The 22,505-nt window shown below is 39.7% G+C and overlaps 1 pseudogene; it reads left to right on the top strand.

Moving 5' to 3' along the window:
- The first annotated feature begins 17,108 nt into the window (after positions 1–17,108).
- On the top strand, positions 17,109–18,088 carry LOC102865052 (annotated as a pseudogene).
- The last annotated feature ends 4,417 nt before the right edge of the window (positions 18,089–22,505 follow it).

Below are 22,505 nucleotides of genomic sequence, written 5' to 3'. Positions count from 1 at the left end.
TGGAGAAGAGTGTTGAGAGTACAATGGACTGCTAGGAAAACAAACAGATTCATCCTGGAAAGGGTTAAACCGGGTGGCTCTTTGGAGGCAAGGATTCTGAGGCTCTGTCTAACATACTTTGGACATGTTGTAAGAAGAGATCGGTCCTTGGAGAAGGACATCATGCTGGGGAGGGTGGAGGGTCAGCGCAGGAGGGGAAGGCCCTCTATGAGGTGGATTGATTTGGTGACTGGGGTTATTGGCATGGGAGTGTCAGAGACAGTGCGATTGGCACAAGACAGAGCAGGGTTTAGGGCTGTTGTGCATAGGGTCACTATGAGTCGCAAGCGACTCGACGCACACAACAACAACAACAATCTGAAATTGGAGCAAATAGGAGGCAAAGTTATGAAAACTTCTTAACTACAACCAAATGCATTAATGGACTGAGGGACTGGCTTTGAGGGCTTAGGATCATAGTCTCTTGGGACATTTAAGTAACTTGGTATAACATAGCTGGCACTAGCAGTCAGGAAATAAGGAGATGCATTGCACTGGGAAAATCTGCAGTTAGGGGCCTTTCTAAATTATTGAGGAGTAATGATGTCAGTTTGAGAACTAAGGTGCATCAGATTCAGGCCATGGTCTTTCCAATTACTTACTATGTACTATGCACCTGAGATCTAGACAAGAAATAAGGATGACAGAAAAAGAATTTGCTTTTGAACTGTGGTGTTGAAGAAGAGCACTGAACAGTCCATGGACGGCCAGGAGAACAAACAGCTATGTCTTGGAGAGGGTGCAGGTGGAGTGCTCTTTGAAAGCAAGAATGAGGAGGCTTCACTCACATACTTTGGACATGTTACTAGGAGGTGCTCTTCTTTGGAGAGGGACATGAAGCTGGGAAGGACGGAGGGTCAGAAAAAGAGAGGAAGACCCTTACCTAGGTGGATTGACACGATGCCTGCTACAATGGGATCTTGTGTGTCAAGAAGTGTGAGAATGATGCAGGATAGAATAGGGTTCAGATATTTTGTTCATAGGGTTGTTGTGAGTCATACTCGACTTGATGGCTCCTAACAACAGCAAAAGTTCACGAGAACAATGTTCTATATCCTATCTTGGTGAATAACAACTATGATCTTAAAAGCTTGCAAGGGGTTCTCTTAGGTGCAATTATCATTCTGTTCCTGTGTGGAAAAAAAGAAGAGCAAAGAAACTCAGGCTACAAGTCCGAAGGACTAAAGAACCATGCATACTTCAATCTCCACAACTCTGACACCAGAATAATTAGATGGTACCAAGCTGTCACTGATGACCACTCTAAAAAGGATCACATTAAAAGGTCCCTGAAGTAGGTGGGTAAAGAAAAGGGGAAAGATCTGGTGTAAAAAACAATGTATACCAACTTTGTAAGTGAACAAGCATTAATTTTTTTAATGATATCACAAAAAATGTTTTTAAAAGTCCCTGAAATAATGTAAAATTATGAGGCTACTATGTAATGCAATTTCAATACTTCTTTAAAATATTGAAAATTCAAAAACCATTTGACATAACAATCTCACTACTAGGTTTATTTTTAAAAAACATAAGAGCTGGAACACAAACAGATGTATGTCTATGTTCATTGCACTATTTCTAATAGTAAAGAAATGGAAACAATTTAAGTGCCCATCAACAGAAGAATGGCTAAAGAAACCATGGTGGCAATGGAGCATAATGCATCACCCAAGAATGAAAAAAGAATTCATGAAACACTGCACAATATGGTTAAATCTAAAGGAAATTATGCTGACAAAAGTTAGTCACAGAAAGATTACTATGGTATGTTCTCATTGTGTATCATCGAGTCAGAATGGACCCATAGCTAACCCTCTGTTGGGTTTTCAGAGGCAGATAATTGCTCAGAAGGAGATTCCCCGTCCTTCTTTCACAAAGCAGCTGGTGGATTCAAACCTTATGCCTTTGGAATTGCAGCACAACTTCTTGCCACTAAGCCACCAGTGCTCTCACTACTAGAATATTCACCTACATAACGTCCTTCAGGTTCATCTATGTTATGAGATGTTTCAATATTTTTTTATTATTCCTTAACATTTTATGCATATATCATATTTTGCTTATGCATTCATCCATTGATAGGCATTTAAGTTGTTTTCATCCTTTTTGCTTTTAGCAAGTAATGCTGTGTCATCTGCATAATGCAGGTTATTGATGAGTCTTCCTCCCATTCCTGATGCCACATTCTTCTTCATAGAGTCCAGCTTCTCAAATAATCTACTCAGCATAAAAAATTAATAGATATGGAGAAAATATCCAGCCCTGACACATACTTTTATTATTTTTAAACTATTCAAGATACTTAATTAAATTTGGTAGGCCACATTCAGGATACTGTATTAAATACCATATGTCTTGGCTGTGACAGTTTCTTAGACTCTTGTTGGGGGTTTAAAAATTTGTATTTTATATTGTTTTGCTTACAAAGTTAATATACATTGTGTTTTACACTATTATTCACTGACATTATGTTTCATACTCGTTCACATGCATTATAGTTTTTTAAATTAATCACCATTATTTATGCCCATCATTACCCTGTCTTTTCAGGTCCCTGGTGAATTTTTCCCATTTCTTTACTACCTCCCCCCACCCACCAGACTGTACAACCTTATGATTTTGCCTCTACCTGTCCTCACCCCTCCATTCCCATCCCTTCTCCCCTTGGATCCCCATACATGTTTTACTAGTTATTCTTCTATTTTTAAAATAATGATCTTATGCAGTATTTGTCCTTAAGAGACTGAGTTAGTTTACTCAGAATAATGCTCTCCAGTCTCTCCCAAGTTTAAAAATTCTTGTTGTTTTGATGACCTTGAGATTTTTTAGGGAGTGTTGATCAGGTAGTATTTCATTTACTTGATTTTTTTATGATGGTTTTTCTCATTATTAGACTGAGCTTATGGGTTTTGGTGAAGAAAACCAGAGGTCCATGTATTAGTCCTTGGAGAGGGACATCATGCTTGGGAGGGTGGATGGACAGTGCAAGAGAGGAAGACACTTGATGAGATGGATGGATTCAGTGACTGGGGTAATGGAGATAGGTGTGTCAGAGAAAATTGGTTGGCACATTATATAGCAGGATTTAGGACTCTTGTACATTGGGTTGCTATGAGTCGCAAGTGATTTGACGGCACATAACAACAACAAAAATGTTAACTATATAAGCATGTGAGTTCTTGGACTACTTTAAATAAGGTGCCGGCAGCTCACAGACAGGGGAATATTGGGCTAAAATATCATAGACCTCGGGACTTGAGCTCATGTGCCACCTAAGGAACACAGGAGGAAAGTATTTCCCCTTTCTCTCTCTCTCTCTCTCTCTCTCTCTCTCTCTCGAGAGAGAGAGAGAGAGAGAGAGAGAGAATGAATGAATATAAATATATCAGTCCAAAGTGGTTTCATATTCTGCAAAGACATCCTTAAGTGGAGAGACTTACTAAGTAAATTTTTTGAAGAATGACTCTATTTTGCCACCTGAGCCTGCCTTTTCCACTGGGAACTTGACTGCTTCCCGCAGATTCAGCCTGTCAGTCTTATCAATGATATAGACTTTAAGAGATGTGGCCCTGGCTGCCTCCCTCCCAATCTTGCTCCTCATCCCATCTGTTGACTGGTTTTTAATCCTGTGTACTAGTATTAGAATTTTCCTCTGGGAACCCAATTAGGGTGTGCTCACCAAGCAAAACTAAAGTACCCTCAAAATGAAGTGTATACAGCAATCTTCTACATGTTGGATTGAGAAGACTCGAAGCCCCAAACAGATAGTGCTTCCATAATGCCTGTTACCCTTGGAAAGAATGAGAGGGTGAGAAGAAAGCAGGAAGGGAGGATAGGGGAGGGGAACATTCTTAGGCACAGCTGCTATGCTCTGCAAAAAGCAGTAAAAGCTGAAGGCAAGAGCTGTTTCCTAGGCCCCTGGTGAGACAGTAATATCTCTAAGCCAATTAGTTACATAAAGGGTGGTAAGGTTGCTCAGTCTGGGGAAATGAAGCATAGAGAGGGGTTGGGTAGACAGGAGCAGTTTTCAGTTGTGAAGACTAAAGCTGTCAAAGTTAGTGACATGAGAATGAGGGGGGAAAACTGGTTTCCACATGACAGCTGCAAAGCTCAGACCTGGTGAAATTAATAAGTTGTGGAAAGTAGAGAATATGGTGAGATGCAAACCTTTAGACAGTCAGAATGGCTTACTTGTCTTCTTGTCTCCTCGTCCCTGGTGTAGGTGGCTGCTTCCCTAGAAGGAATTCTGTAGTTGTGAGCACAAGGAAGTAGGGACTGAACTAGAGCATCAGAATTGCTTGGGCTATTAGTCAAAAGTGAGGATTCCTTAGTCTCACATCAGGTCTCCTGAAATAAGTATCTTCAGAAGAATTCTGGAAAATCTTCATTTTTAATAAACTTGCCCAGATAATCCTCATCTTTAGACTATACACACAGTGGTTTGGGGAATTCTTCAAATCCTGTAAAACACTTTCCAGCTCCAAGAACCCAAAACTAGAGCCTCCTCTCCCAATGCCATCCAATGTAACCTCAGAAGTGGATGCAGAAAGAAAGTGCTTTGCAGGCACAAGAAAAAGGAGACCAATACCCCAGGGAATTTGACTTCCCCTGAGGCTCTAGCTCTTTGATATGATAGTGTACAATTCACAAGCGCTGTCAGGTGTCTGACAGCATTCTAGCCTCTGATAACCATGCTTTAACTCATTTAGTGACATTGATTCTATTCCAACTCACAGCATAAACATTGAGATTCTAGACATTAATGAGCTGAAGGGGGGGGAGCTCTGGTGGCCTAATGGTAAGAAGTTGCACTGTTTACAACTTCCGTTCTTTCAAATACACTATTCAAAGATGTTCCTCAGGAGAAAAATGAGCAATCTTCTTCCATGTGGTTTATAGCCTCTGAAAACCTGCTGAAGGGTCAGCTGACTTGATTCTAACTTGACAAGTTGAATATGTTGTTGTTGTTGTTGTTGTTGTTGTTTTTAAGTGAGTTCAAATGAAATGAACTCATATTGACCATTTTGAATTATACAGCCTACTGTTCTAGGAATTACTAATTGAAGAGTAGCATCTCATTCCTTGTCAAAAAGAACATTTATTAATTCATCTTAAAGTACAATGACAGTACAAGTGACAAGATAATATGCAAGTGCATACAATGAAGACCTGCTAATATAACCATTTTTCAAATTTATGTGCCAAACACTGAAGCCAAAGATTAAGAAACTGATGATTTCTACAAGCTTCTGCAGCTTGAAATCTATCAAATATTCACACAAGATGCATGTGATTAGTATGCACAAGTTGGAAACAAAGGACTAGTGGTTGGGACAATATGTCCATGACAGTAGTGTGGAGATCATATGATCGACCTTGAAGCTACTGAACAGTGGTTCCACTCTGTAAGCGGATTTCTCATGTCTTGATGGGGGTCACCAAAAGAAAGTTTTGGGTTGTGTTTGATTTATGATGATGGTTTTTTCCCCTCCACAAGCAGGTGTCAGTTGGCTTTTGGTCCCTTTTGGCCATCAAGAACCCAAGGACAGAAGCCTGCTAACTGCTGTGTCTTTTATTTTTTTTTTTTTTTACACACTATAGTGAGGGGTTGAGTCTGCAGCTGGCCTGGACTTAAATGAAATTTATTAATTTTAGAATCAACATTCCTAAAGTGGTACAGCAGTCATTTGTCTGTTTGCTGTACTGAATAACATGGAGCTGCTGTGATGCTGAACACTGTGCCATAGTCGTGTCAAGTACCATAATGGTTATTCATCATGGTCGGTGTTTGGAGGAGCTTCCAGATTGATTAAGGTTTGGAAGCAGGAGTGGCATTCACTTCCTAAAACAGATGCCTCTGGAAACACTATAAACTGTATTATCATATAGAAATTATGTTAATTATAGAACAAAGTTCAGGTCTATTGTTCATAGGGTCGCTATGAATCGTATTCAACTTGACACTTAACCACTGCTAATTGAGACTAGTGTTATAATTGGAGGAACATTCTTCTATTTTGTACATTACTATTCAAAAATTTACTGTATTGAGGTAATCTAGGTTTGCTGTGATGCTGAACCTTGTGTCATTGGGGTCTCAAATACCATAATGTGGACAGTGTTTGGTGGAGCTCCCAGTTGTAAAATAGGTTTGGAAGCAGGAGTGGCATCTACTTCCTAAACCACATGCCTATGGAAACTCTATGAACTTGGAGAAACGACGATAGTTATGGAAAGGCATTAGGCCTTTTGTTCATAGAGTTGCTATGAACTCAACTTGACGGCAATGAACAACAATAACTACAGACTTTTTGAAAGCTGAAGGCATATTAGGGAGCTCTAGTGGGTAGTAGTGAGGAACTGTGTTACCAGTGCAAAGGTATACAGTCAAATCCACCAGCTGCTCCACAGGAGAAATATGGACAGTCTCCTCCTGTGCGATTTGCTGCCTCTGAAAACTCCCGGGAAGGTCAGGTTTGGATTGATTCTGACTCAACAGTATACAACAACAACAACAACAACAACACTTATTCATTGGAAATACCTTTTTTTTAAAAAAAAAAGCCTTATAGATAGCAACTATACATGGGAATAAAATCTGATCTATCTCTTTGTAAAGAGATGATGCAGAAGCTCAATAGCATCAGTCAAAATAAAGTCAGGGGCACACAGTGAAACAGACCCTCAATCGCACAAATGCAAGTTCAAACAAAAGATGATTTTGTGTGTATCCAACCTGAACTGAAAGACCACCCCAAGAATAGATCTGATGCATTGAACAGTAATGACTCAAGACCAGATGAGGTGTGAGATGATACCAAGAAAGCAAAGGGTCAGTAAGAAGACAGAAAAGAAGGGAAAACACCAAAAGATATTTAAGAAAAGATTCTGAAACTTGTTCTGAAATGTAGAGAAACAAAAGATAAATCAAGTAAAAGAGCTTCACAGAAGATTTCAAAGGGCGGCTTGAGAAGACAAAGCTAAGTAGTATAATGAGATGTGCAAAGATCTGGCACTAGAAAACCAAAAGGGAAGAACACATTCAGCATTTCTCAAGGTGAAAGACAGAAGGTAAAAAAAAATGAGTTTTCTATTGCAATTGTAAAAGATTCTGTTGGCAAAATATTGAATGACTCAAGAATCGTCAAAAGAAGATGGAAGGAATACACAAAGTCACTGGACCAAAAAGAATTGGACACAGATATTGGTCTCTCCCTGTCCAGAATAAAGAAGAGGAAGAAAAGCAAAGATGTATAGAAACAAGTAGGATTAATGGACCACTTGAACCTCAACTTCCATGACCTTTACACCAAAATAATTAGACAGTGCCTGTCAATCATTGCTGATTAAAGGAGATAATAGTATAAAGTTTTGGATAGAGTGAAGGGAAATATGAAACAAAATTTAAGAACTTTAAAAATGTCAAGTTTACTCATCTGATGGAGACTGATGCAATCTCTGAGGCTATGGCTCTTAGTTACTCTTTGAGCCCAAAACAAAACTCAATCCCATGTCTCAACATTCAGCCAAGCAATAGACAGACCTATAAATGGAACTTATATAGAAATGAGGAGTTTCTAGTATCTTCTATTGTGTAGAATCCAGGAAGTCACCCACTCCTTATAATAAGTAAAAATATAAAGTCAAAAGGGCAATATTTGCCCAAGAATAAAATATAGAATGCAAGAAGAAGTAGAGTAGAAGGACTAATGGAATTAAGAATCATAGAATTGAAGTAAAAAGACTGTAATTACAATTGTGAGTATTGTAATTAATATTATAAAACAAAACGTGTTGCTCGTTAAATAATCACATAAATCTTGGCTGAAAGAAGGGTATATTAGAAAGATGTTTCCTGTGTTTTATTGACAGAATAATAAATTAGGGGTAACATTGCAAAGAATTGAAATCTAGAACACTTAATTGTGCTCATGCAAACCTGTTCATGAATCAAAAAGTAGTCAGAGAGGGAAAAGAAGCAGTTAGAACAGAAGTTTACTGTTATTTAAAATCAGGATAGATCTGTGTCAGCATTGTATCCTTTTCACTATACCTATTCAATCTGTATGCTGAGCAAATAATTTGAGAAACTGGATCATATGAAGAACATGGCATTAAGATTAGAGGAAGACTCATTAATAACCTGTAATGTACAGATGACACAATCCTCCTTGCAGAAAATGAAGATGTGAAGTACTTAATTGGTGAATCTTACAGATTACAGCCTTTAGTATGTATTACACCTCAGCAGAAGGAAAATAAAAGTCCTCAAAACTGCACAAATAAACAACATCATGAGAAACAAAGAAAAGAGAAGTTGCCAAGGATTTAATTTTACTTACATCCACAATCAACACCCATGGAAGCAGCAGTCAAGAAATCAAAAGGCATTGTGCACGTCTGCTGCCAAGGATCCCTTTGACGTGTTAAAGAGCAAAGATGTCCATTTAAAGAGTAAGATATACATGACTCAAGCCATAGTATTTTCAGTTGTTTATTTTCTATGCATGTGGAAGTTGGGCAATAACTAAGTAAGAGTAAAAAAGAAGTAATTCCTTTGAATTGTGGTGTTGGTGAAGAATGTTAAATATGCTAAGGCATTTGACCGTGTGGATCATAACAAACTGTGGCTGACTCTGAGAAGAATGGGAATCCCAGAACATTTAATCCTACTAATGTGAAACCTATACTTGGACCAAGAGGCAGTAGTCAGAACAGAGCAGGGTAACACTGCATGGTTCAAAATAGGGAAGGGTGTACGCCAGGGATGCATCCTGTCTCCATACCTTTTCAACCTGTATGCAGAGCAGATTATTCGAGATGCTGGGCTCTATGAGGAGAATTGTGGCATCAGGATTGGTGGAAGATCTATTAACAATCTGTGTTATGCAGATGACACAACCCTGCTTGCTGAAACTGAGAAGGACCTCATGCACTTGCTGCAGAGGGTCAAGGACTGCAGCCTTCAGTATGGACTGAGGCTCAATGTCAAAAGACAAAGATTCTCACCACTGGACCAATTGGCAGTGTCAGGATGGATGGCGAAGAGACTGAAATTGTTCACAGCTTCAGTTTGATCGACTCCACAGTCAACACTCTTGGCACCAGCAGCCAGGAAATCAAAAAGCGTATCGCGATGGGAAAGTCTGCTGTTAGGGACCTCTCTAAAGTACTCAGGAGCAACGGTGTCTCTCTGGAGACTAAGGTGCACCTGATACAGGCCATGGTTTTTAAAATCGCTTGTTATGCATCAGAGAGTTGGACAATGACTAGGGAGGATGGAAGGAGAATTGACGCCTTTGAGCTGTGGTGCTGGAGAAGAGTATTGAATGTACCATGGACTGCCAAGAAAATAAACAGATTCATCCTGGAGAGGGTTAAACCAGGCTGCTCCTTGGAGGCAATGATTCTGGGGCTTCGTCTGACATACTTTGGACATGTTGCCAGGAGGGACGGGTTCTTGGAGAGGGACATCATGCTTGGGAGGGTGGAGGGACGGCGCAGGAGGGGAAGACCCTCTATGAGATGGATTGATTCGGTGACTGGGGTAATCGGGATGGGTGTGTCAGAGGCAGTGCAGTTGGCGCAGGATAGAGCAGGGTTTAGGGCTGTTGTGCATAGGGTCACTATGAGTCGCAAATGACTCGATGGCACATAACAACAACAACAAGATAGACAAAGGAATAAACAAATCTATCTTGGAGAAGTGAAGCCAAAGAGCTACTTAGAACCAGGAAAGGAGAGACTCCTTATCATATTCTTTTGGCATGTTGTTGGGAGGGGCTGGTCCTGGAAAGGACATCGTATCTGGAAAAGCAGAGGACCAATACAAGAAAAGAAGATCCTGAGCAAGGTGTATCAATACAGCCACTGTAGTCATGGGCTGAAGCACAGCAGGGATTGTGAGGGTGACGGAGGACTGAGCAGAATTTTTGCGTGTTGTATATAAGGTCACTATGAATCGGTGTCAGGCCAACAGTACCTAAAGACAACATGTTTCTACTAACATCTATGTGACGAGAAACTGTCATCCTACCTTTTATTCTCTAAATATTGCTTATTTCCTTTGTTTGAACATATTTTTTTTATTATTTTGTGTGTATGTACCGTCAAATCAGATCTGACTGGTACAGGAGGATATTGCACCTCCTTCTCCGGCAGAGCATCTGGTGGATTCGAACCGTGTTCCTCTGGGATTGCAGTGCAGCTTCTTGCCACTAGGCCACCAGAGCTCCCCTGAACATATTTTTATTGTCTGCTTGCTTTGAATCTTCATCTACTAAATACCAACATCTGAGTGTAGTCAGAGACAATGTCTACTGTCGATTCACTCCCCCATTCCCGCTCTTGTGGATCAGCCAAATGATTTTCTTTCTTTTTATTTCTTGACATTTTTTTGTTGAATTTGGTCATTTTGGGTAATAAACACAAGCAACTCTGGAATCCAGTCTCTTCCATGGAGTATATTTTCAGTTGCTTGTTCATTCATTCAGTGATTTCGTTTATCTATTTATTCAGTGATTTTGCTCTATCCATCTGGTGAAGTCAATTTCCCCACAGTGTTTAAAAGCCTTCGATAATCCTTCAGATATTTTGTTTTCTTCATTTTTATGTTTTACCTTGATTTTCTAGGAGTTGCTCCTGAGTCACATCTTCTTAGGTGTGATCTGGTTGACTCTGACCCATAGCAACCAGCACAACTGAAACTTTGCCCAATCCTGTGTTATCCTAACAAGCTCTTTTCTGCTGGTGCCCATTGTTTTGGTACCTGCATCCATTTATATTGTTGAGGATCTTATGCCCCTTCTCTGACCAATCACTTTTCCAGCCATGATGCCCTCCAGGGACTGGCCCCTCCTGATAGCATGCCCAAAGTATGCAAGATGCTGTCTCATTACCCTTGTCCCTAAGAAGCACCCTGGCTTCACTTTTTCCAAGAAAAATGTGGGGGGTTTTTTGGCAGTCTATGGGATATTCATTCAATATCCTTCACCAGCACCACAATTCAAAAACATTAGTTCTTCAGTCTTCCGTGTTCATTGTCCAACTTTCACATGATTATTGTAAAAAAAGAGTATAGTCAGCATGAGACCAATTGTGTCTTACCTCGGCTAACTCCACAAGGAGCATTTACACATGATTATTGTCAAAAGAGCATAGCCAACATGAGACCAGTTGTGTCTTACCTCAGCTAACTCCACAAGGAGCAATGGTCCTCATCAACACCATCAACAGTACAAAACCAACTTCTGTGAGATCAGACATGTCCCTACACTCGCACAACTACCATCACTTCTAAAATCAGCCCTCTCTCACAGGGCTCTCATTGCTCTATTACTGGGTGCACTAACCCATTGCAATGACCACACGGAATTCACAGGCAATAGTCATGATGAATAGGAGAGTTAATAAGTTACAGTTCAGGTTGGAACCAGGATAAAATTCTTCAGACAAGACAGTGTCTCAGGCATGCTCACAGGTCCTTGAACTTTTAGATTTGCAGCTTCAGGCCAGTGTTATCAAGCTCTCTTAGTCCTGCCAATTATGGTATCTCTTCACTCTAACCTAGTCCTACAGAATGCTTGTCTGAAGGTCCCTAGCCCTGGCTCTGTAAGGTAGCAGTACCAGTTAAGCTTTGTCTCACATTTGTCTCCAATTCTTCACTACTAGTATTGCTGTGTGTGACTGTATTTCAATCTGACTCAAGCAGGAGTCTCTGGTCCAAATAAACCACTCTCTCCAATTTTTTTGTTTCTTCTTGGTAGCAAGATTCATATTTTCTACCACTGAACCTGCTCAGTTTAATTTTGGTAGGATGGCAAAACTGACTAATCCCCTCATTGCTGCCCTGCACACTTTACTTTGCATGTTCCTACCTATAAAAGTATTATTTACCTCATTCACACTATTAGCATAGTCTCATTCAGCCATGTAGTAAAAGTGAAAAACCAATGACTAAGAAAACCATTTTGAACAATCTGAAACAACTGAAAAGATCATGGCTTAGATCAGGTGAACCTTATGTTTTAGTTTGATTTAATATTATATTTTTTATTTTAATTGTTATTTTAACCAAAAAAATTGTATATCCATTTATTTGTTGTTCCACATTTTCCTCCTTCCCCCTCGCTTCCCTCTGCCCCAGTTACCTTTTTCTAAAAAATACTTATTCATTGTTTCACAATTTCTTCTCCTCTTTTCCTCACCCTCCTCCAGTCCTCTTTGCAATGTACCTTTTATTCTGGACTGTTGTCTTACATATAATATCTAATCATATATTCCTTTTATAAACTTCTTTCCTTCTTTTGCTCCAGTACAGTGTTTGTTATCTTAGTTTTGAAACTGTCGTTTTTGTTCTTTAGCACTTTGGAAAGATCCTTGACAGTAGGTTGTCTCAATAAACTCTTTTGATTTCTTGACTGCTGCTACTATGAATGTTGATCGTGGATCTAAGTAAAATGAAATCATTGACAACTTCACTCTGTCTACCATGATGTTGCCTGTTAGTCTAGTGGTGAGAATTTTTGCTTTCTTGATGTTGGGATGCAAATCATTAATCTAAGTAACACAACGATTTGTCAGATTTTGTGTATAAGTCCCCACATTCAGTAAGGTTTTCACCCTTTACCATAGGATATGTGTAGGACGTGGAGAGGGACTAGTAACTTTGAAGTACTCTATTTAGTCACATCTGAGAAAGCACATCCTTTTTTTAATGTATGTTCTTTTTTTATTTTGCTTTATTATTTTTGTGTGAGTGTACCATCAAATCAGATCTGACTGGTACAGGAGGAGATTGTCCCTCCTTCCCCGGCAGAGCATCTGGTGGATTCGAACCGTGTGCCTCTGGGATTGTAGTTGCAGCTCCTTGCCACTAGGCCACCAGAGCTCCCCTAGAAAGCACATCCTTGAGGGTGCATTATCTTCTCCTTCTTGATAATTACAAAGGAAAGTAATTACATCGGATCCTTTATGACTATATCTTTCCCTAAACTTCCCATTAAACTTACGACTATCCCTCTCTATTAATATTTCTGAGCTATGCTCTTCCTCTGATTACTACCCACTGCAGCTGTTATGATTTAAAAAAAAACCCCTAGGGCATGAATTCCTATAATTTCTGACCCAGCTATAGGCAAAACTGCCAGTGTTTCAAATTTGCCCACATTCCTTCCAGGAAAATTCTCAATATTATGAAATAGAAGCTGTATGGGATCTAGAGGCCACTTGTTCTTCATTTTCTGCTCTACCATTCAGATCCTCCTATAGAGCAGATGCTCAGGTTTGAGAAAATAAGCATTACCAACTGGCAGCCACCATTTAGCACAAAGATAGAAGTAGGACCTGATAGTTTTAGCCAACTTCCATCATTTTCCACAATAGATCTCCTATATCAAGGAGCTGGGGAGCATACAAATTATATGTTATCATGCCCATCCAGATAGTTCTTCCACACCTAGATGTAAGGGAAGGATTGGTGTGTCCTATGGCCTTGGTCTGCCATTGTCCTTTTTTTAATTTTTTGGGGTTTTTTAGATAAAATTTTTATACTGGTTTACTTGCAAAGTTGTATACACTATTTTTCTCTCTAAATCGTTCCCATTTACTTCACTCTCTCCTCCCTCTACCCATCAATTTGTACAACTCTATGATTAGCCCCCTGCATATTCTCTCCCCTCAGTTTCTACCCTCCCTCCCCCTCTTAGATCCTCATACACGTTTTACTAGTTATCTATTTCTACAATAATGATCTTATACAGTATTTGTCCTTAAGGGACTGAGTTAGTTCACTTAGCATAATGCTCTCCAGTCTCTCTCAACTTAGGTAGTTGTTGTTATGTGCCATCAAGTCGCCTGCGACTCATAGCGACCCTATGTACAACAGCCCTGAACTCCGCTCTGTCCTGTGCCAATCGCACTGTCTCTCACACTCCCATCCCAATTATCCCAATCACTGAATCAATCCACCTCATAGAGGGCCTTCCTCTCCTGCGCTGTCCCTCCACCCTCCCAAGCATGATGTCCCTCTCCAAGGACCGGTCTCTCCTCACAACATGTCCAAAGTATGTTAGACGGAGACTCAGAATCCTTGCCTCCAAGGAACCACCCGGTTTAACCCTTTCCAGGACAAATCTGTTTTCCTAGCAGTCCATGGTATTCTCAATACTCTTTTCCAGCACCACAGCTCAAAGGCATCAATTCTCCTTCTATCCTCCTTGGTCATTGTCCAACTCTCTGATGCATAACAGGTGATTGGGAAGACCAAGGCCTGTATCAGACGCACCTTAGTCTCCAGAGAGATACCATTGCTCTTCAGCACTTTGGAGAGGTTCCTAACAGCAGACTTTCCCATGGTAATGCGCCTTTTAATTTCCTGGCTGCTGGTGCCAAGACTGTTGACTATGGCGTCAAGCAAACTAAAGCTGTGTGCAATCTCAATCTCTTCACCATCCATCCTGATGCTGCCAATTGGTCCAGTGGTGAGAATCTTTGTCTTCTTGACATTGAGCCTCAATCCATATTGGAGGCTGCAGTCCTTGACACTCTGCGGCAGGCGCTTCAGGTCCTCTTCAGTTTCAGCAAGCAGGGTTGTGTCATCCGCATAACGCAGATTGTTGATAAATCGTCCACTAATCTTCACTCCACATTTCTCCCCATCACATAAATGTACCACAATTTCTCAATCCATTTGATTGTGGTTGGACATTTGTGCTGTTTTCATGTTCTTGCAACAGTCAATAATGCTGATATAAACATTGGTGTACAAATCTCCATTTGTGTCTCAGTTCTAATTTCCATGGGGTATATTCCTAGTAGTGGAATAGCTGGCTCATATGGAATTTCCGTGTTCAGCTTTCTGAGGAAGCACCAAACTGCCTTCCAGAGTGGTTGTCCCATTTTACAATCCCACTAACAGTGTATAATAGTTCCTATCTACGGGAGCTCTGATGGCCTAGTGGCAAGAAACTGCACTGTAATTCCAAAGACATGCAGTTCGAATCCACCAGGGGCTCTGCTGGAGAAGGAGAGGCAATCTCCTCCTGTGCCAGTCAGATCTGATTCCACAATATAAAAAAAAAGGGGGGGGGAAGAACAACAAAAAAAGAGTTCCTATCTGTCGACATACTCTCCAACATTTATTACTTGTTAACCTGTTAAACTTTGCCACTGCTACTAGGGTGAGATGGTATTTCATTGTCATTTTGATTTGCATCTCTCTTATTGCTAGTGATTTTCAGCATTTCTTCATGTATCTCTTTGGCCTGCCATTGTTCTTACAAGTTTTCATCAAGTTTGTTGAGTAAATGCTTCTAAATTTGGGATAAAGCCTTCAATCAATATCCAGAGGCTTTGAAAGGTTTTCTTTGATAATTTTGACCAGTTTAGTAGCTATCTCTCTGGAGATTTCTTTAGCTCCTTACATGAGAGAAGGGATTGTGTAAACATTTTCTCTGAGCCTTAGATCAAGACCATAGCTGTAGGGGATTGACAACAGCTATCATCATTAATAGCCCAAATCAACAGAGAAACTGGCAGGAAGAAAATATGGCCACCCATGATGAATATGAAATATATATGGTTTAGACAGGCTAATGCTAAATTTAGATGTGTTTCATTTTCACAAGACTTTCACAAATGTTTCTATTAATATAGCCAACAACAGATTCATTATGTATTGAACTTACATAGCCTCTGACTTCTTTCTTTGTTTCACTTCCTTATTATCAGAGACAATGAGTGTATTTTCAAGCATAGTTCTAGCCATCATTAGGAAAGGATCAACTTTGGAGGTTTTCTAGTGTGATTGCTGTTGTTGTTGTTGTTGTGTGTCATCAAATCCAAACTAACTCACAGCTGATGCTTTAGTGGGTTTTCAGAGGCAGTAAATCACATGGGAGGAGATTGCCCATCCATCTCTCATGAAGCAACTGGTACATTTGAATCATATACCTTTGAGATTGCAGCACAGCTTCTTACCACTAGGCTACCAGTGTAATAGAGGGAAAGAAATCAACTTGAAGACACATGGAAATAGAGAGAGGCAACATAGTAAGGCAAAAAGAGAACTGATTAGGAATCAGAGAGATATGAGTTCAAATTCTAATTTTGCCTCTTAACTTTATGACCTCAAGCAAGACACTTAACCTCTCAGTTTCCACATCCTTAAAATGGCAGTACATATGTTCATTTATTTCACAGAGTTCTTGAGAATTAGACAGTCTCTATTTGCCACTCCATAAATGAAGGAGGCCAATAGAATTTGGGACAGGGGACTACATTAAGGTGAGATGCCTGGAAGGCTGTGGTCCAGAACAGAGAGAACCTAAAGGACTTTGTTGTTGTTTGTTGTTGTTGTTGTTAAGTGCTGTCGAGTCACAGGAGTCTCATAGCGACCCTATGAAGGAGAGTCCTCAATGCTTGGGGTCTCTCATCCTCTCTCCAGGTTCATAGGGAAAGGACTTTAGGAAAGGTAAATTTTCCCAAAAATGACTTTCAGTAGAGTGGGTGGCTCACCCCATAGGTTGAATATTTTAACCTGGAAACTAATTAATAACATCAGAAATACAAGAACAACCAACAACTTATGCATACACGATAGAAATGGCCTAGCACATATCAAGAAAATTATCATATAATATCAAGAATGCAACAGGTAGCTTCAAATACTGTCCGGGGGGGGAATACAAATTAAGCCTTCTCTAAAAGAAGTAGAGAATATTGAAGACCCAATGAAACCCAAAGTCAAGATGGCAGAATATATATATGTTAATCTGGAGACATTTGAATAGCTACAAAAGAAAATACAAATGATGGAAGAAACAATGGAAGTCACAAATAAAGGGAATACCCTAGAGGTAGAGAACAAGAAAAAATATACTGATAAGGAGTTATTTGAAAGCTTCGGAAGAAGGTGCAAATGATGAAAGAAACAATGGAAATCACTAAGAAAACAAATGCTACAGAGACACGAAGCCAGAAGAAATATATTGATGAGGCTCTCTGCTCCTCATCGATCCAGATTGCCCTCTCTTCTTGTGCAGCCTCAGTCGCATCCCTGCGACACTATGGTGAAGGTCGGAGTAAACGGATTTGGCCTCACTGGGCGCCTGGTCACCAGGGCTGTTTTTAACTCTGGCAAAGTGAATGTTGTCATCATCAATGATTCCTTCATTGACTTCAACTACATGGTGTATATGTTCCAATATGATTCCACCCATGGCAAGCTCAACAGCACTGTCAAAGCTGAGAATAGGAAGCTGGTAATCAATGGGAAAGCCATCACTATCTTCCAGGAGTGAGATCCCACCAACATCAAGTGGGGTGATGCTGGTGCTGAGTATGTGGAGTCCACTGGTGTCTTCACAATCTTGGAGAAAGCTGGGGCTCATTTGAAGGGTGGTGCCTAACAGGTAATCATCTCTGCTCCTTCTGCTGATGCCCTCATATTTGTGATGGGCGTGAACCATGAAAAGTAGGACACCTCTCTCAAGATTGTCAGCAATGCCTCCTGCACCACCAACTGCTTGGCTCCCCTGGCCAAGGTCATCTGTGACAACTTTGGCATTGTAGAGGGACTCATGACCACAGTCCATGTCATCCTGCCACCCAGAAGACTGTGGATGGCCCCTCTGGAAAGCTGTGGCGTGATGGCCGTGAAGCTGCCCAGAACATCATGCCGGCATCTACTAGCACTGCCAAGGCCACGGGCAAGGTCATCCCTTACCAGCATGGCTTTCCGCGTCCCCACCCCCAATGTGTCAGTTGTGGACCTGACCTGCTGTCTGGAGAAAGCTGCCAAATGTGATGACATCAAGAAAGTAGTAAAGCAGGTATCAGAAGGGCCCCTCAAGGGCATCCTGGGATGCACTGAAGACCAGGTTGTCTCCTGTGACTTTAATAGTGACACCCACTCCTCCACCTTTGATGCTGGGGCTGGCATTGCTCTGAACAATCACTTTGTCAAACTCATTTCCTGGTATGACAATGAATTTGGCTACAGCAACCAGTGGTCGACCTGATGGTTCACATGGCCTCCAAAGAATAAAAGCCCCTTGGATCACCAGCCCCAGCAATAGCACTAGAAGAGAGAGAGAGAGAGAGAGACCCTCAGCTGCTGGGGAGACTTTGCCCCAATTTGATCCTCCCACACACTGAGAATCTCACATCCTTGACACAAGTTTCCATCAAATTCCCCTGAGAAAGGGGAGGGGCTTGGAGAGCAGCCCATCTTGTCATGTACCATCAATAAAGTACACTGTACTCAGCCAAAAAAAAATATTGATGAAGATGAACTTGCACAACTACAGGAACAAATGCAAAATATGGAAGAAAGAATTGAAACTATAGATAAAGAGGTACAAGGACTTTAAAAATCATCACAAGATAGAGAAAGTACAGGCAACACAGTACTGAAAATAACAGAAATGCATGAAAATGCAATCGAGAATATTAAGACCAAAATGGCAGAAGTCTCCAACATGTTGGAGGGACTAAAAAGTAGAACAAAAGTGATGGAGCAGAGAGTCAGTGAGCTGGAAGATAAGTACTTCAACAGAAACATGCTAGAAGAAAAAACAGAGATGATACATAAATAAAATGAAGAAAATATTAGAATAATGTGGAATGATATCTAAAGGAACAACATACATAGGATTGGAATTCCAAAATACGAGAAGAACAGGGAAATTAATGAAAAATTGTGGAAGAGGTACTAGAAGAAAACTTCCCAGGTATTAAGAATGAGGAAATGCACATTTAAAAAGATCAACAAACAACAAATAGACTAGACCCCAAAAGAAAAACATCAAGATATATCATAGTCAAATTCTCCAAAATCAAAGACAAGCACAGAATATTAAAAACAGCACGAGGAAAAACAAAGAGTCACCTGCAAAGGAAAAGCAGTAAGATAAAGTTCTGATTTTTCAGCAGAAATCATGCAAGCAAATACACAATGTGATGACATACATTGAAATTTGAAAGATAACATATATCAGCTGAGGGTCCTGTACCCAGGAAAGCTCCTTATCAGATATGAAGGAGAAATCATATCCTTTGCAGAAAAGAAAAAATTTGAGAAATTTAGGAAAACAATACTAAATCTACAAGAACTTTTCAGGGCTGTCTTTCACCCAGAGACACCAAAAGAAAGTGGATCAACCATAGTAACAAGAAACAACAACAAAAAGGAAACACAGCACAATGTCAATAATTAAACCTGGCCTGTCAATAATCATACTTTATGTGAATGGACTAAATGAACCAATCAAGAGGAAAAGAGCAGCAGAATGGATTAAAAAAACCAAAGTCCATCAATTTGTTGTCTACAAGAGATACATATAAGAAACAAAGAGAAAGATAGATGGGGGGGAATATACTAAGTAAATGCCATCCACAAAAAAAAAACAGGACTAGCAATACTAATCTCTGATAAAATAGACTTCAGAATGAAAACCACCATAAAAGATAAGGAAGGGCATTGTATAATGATTTAAGGCACAGTAGATCAAGAAGAAATGACATTGGTCAACATCTTGTCACTAAATGATAGAACTGCTAAATATATAAAATGACTCTTAACAGAATTGAAGAATCACGTATTTGGGCACAAAGCAATTGTTAATATATATATATATATATATATAGTCACAAACCAAGCAACAAAGCCAAACATTGAAATAATTCAAAGTATCTTCTCAAACCACAATGCCACAAAACTAGAAATTAACCACAAGAGGATAAAGCTTATAAAGCCACCAACATAGATGCTAAATAGCACCCTGCTAGAACATGATTGTGTTATAGAAGAAATAAATAATGAAATAAAAATGTTACTAGAAACCAATGATAATGAAAATACAATGTACCAAAACCTCTGGGATGCAGCTAAAGCAGTCCTCAGGCGGCAGTTCATAGCAGTAGATAAATACATAAAAAATGAAGAAAGAAGCAAAATTAATGATCTAACTCAACACTTTCATCAAATAGAAAAAGAACAACAATCTAACCCCACTGCCTCTAAAAGAAAGGAAATTATAAGAACAAGAGCTGAAATCAATGAAACAGGGAAAAAAAAAACCCAATTGAAACCATTAACAAACCCAGAAGATGTTTTTTTCAAAGGGTCAATAAAATTGACAAACCATTGGCAAATTTAACAAAAGGAAAAAATAAAAGAAGACACAAAGAACTTGTTTAAGTGATGATAGAGGTGACATCACAACAGAACCAGAGGAAATGAAATCTATTTAAGGATGCTATGGGCAGAATATTGAATGATCCAAGAAGTAATAAAGACGATGGGAGAGGATACAGAGTAACTGTACCAAAAGGAATTGGCAGATAAAGAATTTCAAGAAACAACCTATGATCAAGAGGCAATGGTGATGAAGGCGGTGATGAATGGTGATGAAGTTCAGGCTGTTCTGAAGGACTTGGCAAGAAATAAAGCCCCAGGAATTGATGAAATACCAATTGATATATTTCAATAAATAGATGCTGCCATGTACATGCTCACCAAGTTGTACCAAGAAATCTGTAGGACAAATACCTAGCCAACTGACTAGAAGAGATCCATATTTATTCCCATTCAAAAAAAAAAAAAAAGGTGACCCAACAGATTAAGGAAATTATCAGATAATATCATTCATATCACACACAAACAAAATCATGCTGAAGATTATCCAAAAAAGACTGGAATAGTACACTGACAAAGAACTACCAGAAATGCAAGCTGGTTTTAGAAAAGGCCATGGCACTAGAGTCATTATCATCAATGTCAGATGGATCTTGGAAGAAAGCAAAGAGTACCAGAGGGATATCTGTGTTTCACTGACTATGCAAAGGCATTTGACTGTGTGGGTCACAACAAATTGTGGTTAACCTTGAGAAGAATGAGAATCTCAGAACACTTGATTGTGCTTATGTGAAACCTATCTTTGGACCAGGAAGCAGTCCTCAAAACAGAGCAGGGAAACACTGCATTGTTCAAAATCAGGAAAGAAGTGCATCAGGGATGCATCCTGTCCCCATATCTTTTCAGTCTATATGTGGAACAGATAATTCAGGAGGCTGGAATTGGAGAAAGACTCATCAACAAGCTATGTTATGCAGATGACACAACCTTGATTGCTGAAACTGAGGATTTGAGGAGGACCTGAAGCACATGCTGTAGAAGGTCAAGGACCTTCAATATGAACTGAAGCTAAACATCAACAAGGCAAAGATTCTCACCACTGGGTCCATTGGTAGCACCATGATAGATAAAGAGATTGAGGTTGTTAGCAGTTACAGCTTGCTCAACTCCACAAAATCAACACTCTTAGCACCAGCAGTCAGGAAGTCAAAAGTTGAATTGCATTAGGTAAATCTGCTGTCAGGGACCTTTCCAGAGTATTGAGAAGCAATTATTTCAGTCTAGAGACTAAGGTGCACCTGATCCAGGCCTTGGTCGTTACAATAACTTGCTATGCTTCAGAGAGCTAGACAAAGGCTAAGAATGACAGAAGAAAAATTGATGCCTTTGAGTTGTGGGGCTGGAGAAGAATCTTGAACATATCATGGACTGTCAAGAAAACAAATACCTCTGTCTTGGAGAGGGTGTAACCAGTTTCTCCTTGGAGGCTAGGATTTTGAAATTCTATCTCACATATATTGGGCATGTGGGCAGGAGAGACTGATTCTTGGAGAAGAACATTATGCTCAGAAGGGTAAAGGGACAGTGCAGGAGAGGAAAATGACAAATGAGATGGATTGATACAGTAACTGGTCAATATTGGTAGATATTTCTGGGTCAGTGAGACTGGCTCAGTACAGGGCAGGCTTCAGAGCTGTTGTACATAGAGTCTCTATGAGTCTCAGATGACTTGACAGCACATAACAACAATAATATCATAATATTATGAAAAGCTGTACTCTGATAAATTTGAAAACTTAGAAGAAATCAACATATTCCTCAGAACTCGTGCCATTAACAGATTGACACAGACAGATGTAGGACACTTCAACAGACCCATCGCAAAAGAACAAATTAAACAGGTCATAAAAAGACTCCCCCACTAAAAAAAATTCCTGGACCAAATGTTTTCAAGACTGGATTCTACCAAACATTCAGAGAAGATTTATCATCAATTTTACTTAAATTATTTTTTAAAAAATAAAAATAAAGAACACTCCCAGAGACATTCTATGAAGCAAGCATAATATTAATACCAAAACCAGGCAAAGATATTATTTAAAAATAAAACTACAGACTAATATGAATATAGATGCAAAAATCCTTAACAAAATTCTAGCCAATAGAATTCAAAAGCACATAAAAAAAATAATCCATCATGGCCAAGTGGGATTTATAACCGGTATGCAAGAATGGTATGCAGAACAGATTATCCGGGAGGCTGGGCTCTATGAGGAGAAATGTGGGGTCAAGATTGGTGGACGATTTATCAACAATCTGCGTTATG

The sequence above is a fragment of the Elephantulus edwardii genome, unplaced genomic scaffold, assembly GCF_000299155.1.
Source record: "Elephantulus edwardii isolate Elephantulus edwardi_28Jun2011 unplaced genomic scaffold, EleEdw1.0 scaffold00016, whole genome shotgun sequence".
Taxonomy (NCBI): Eukaryota; Metazoa; Chordata; class Mammalia; order Macroscelidea; family Macroscelididae; genus Elephantulus; species Elephantulus edwardii.
The sequence above is the reverse complement of the archived record's forward strand: the minus strand, read 5'-3'. Positions and strand labels throughout refer to the sequence as shown.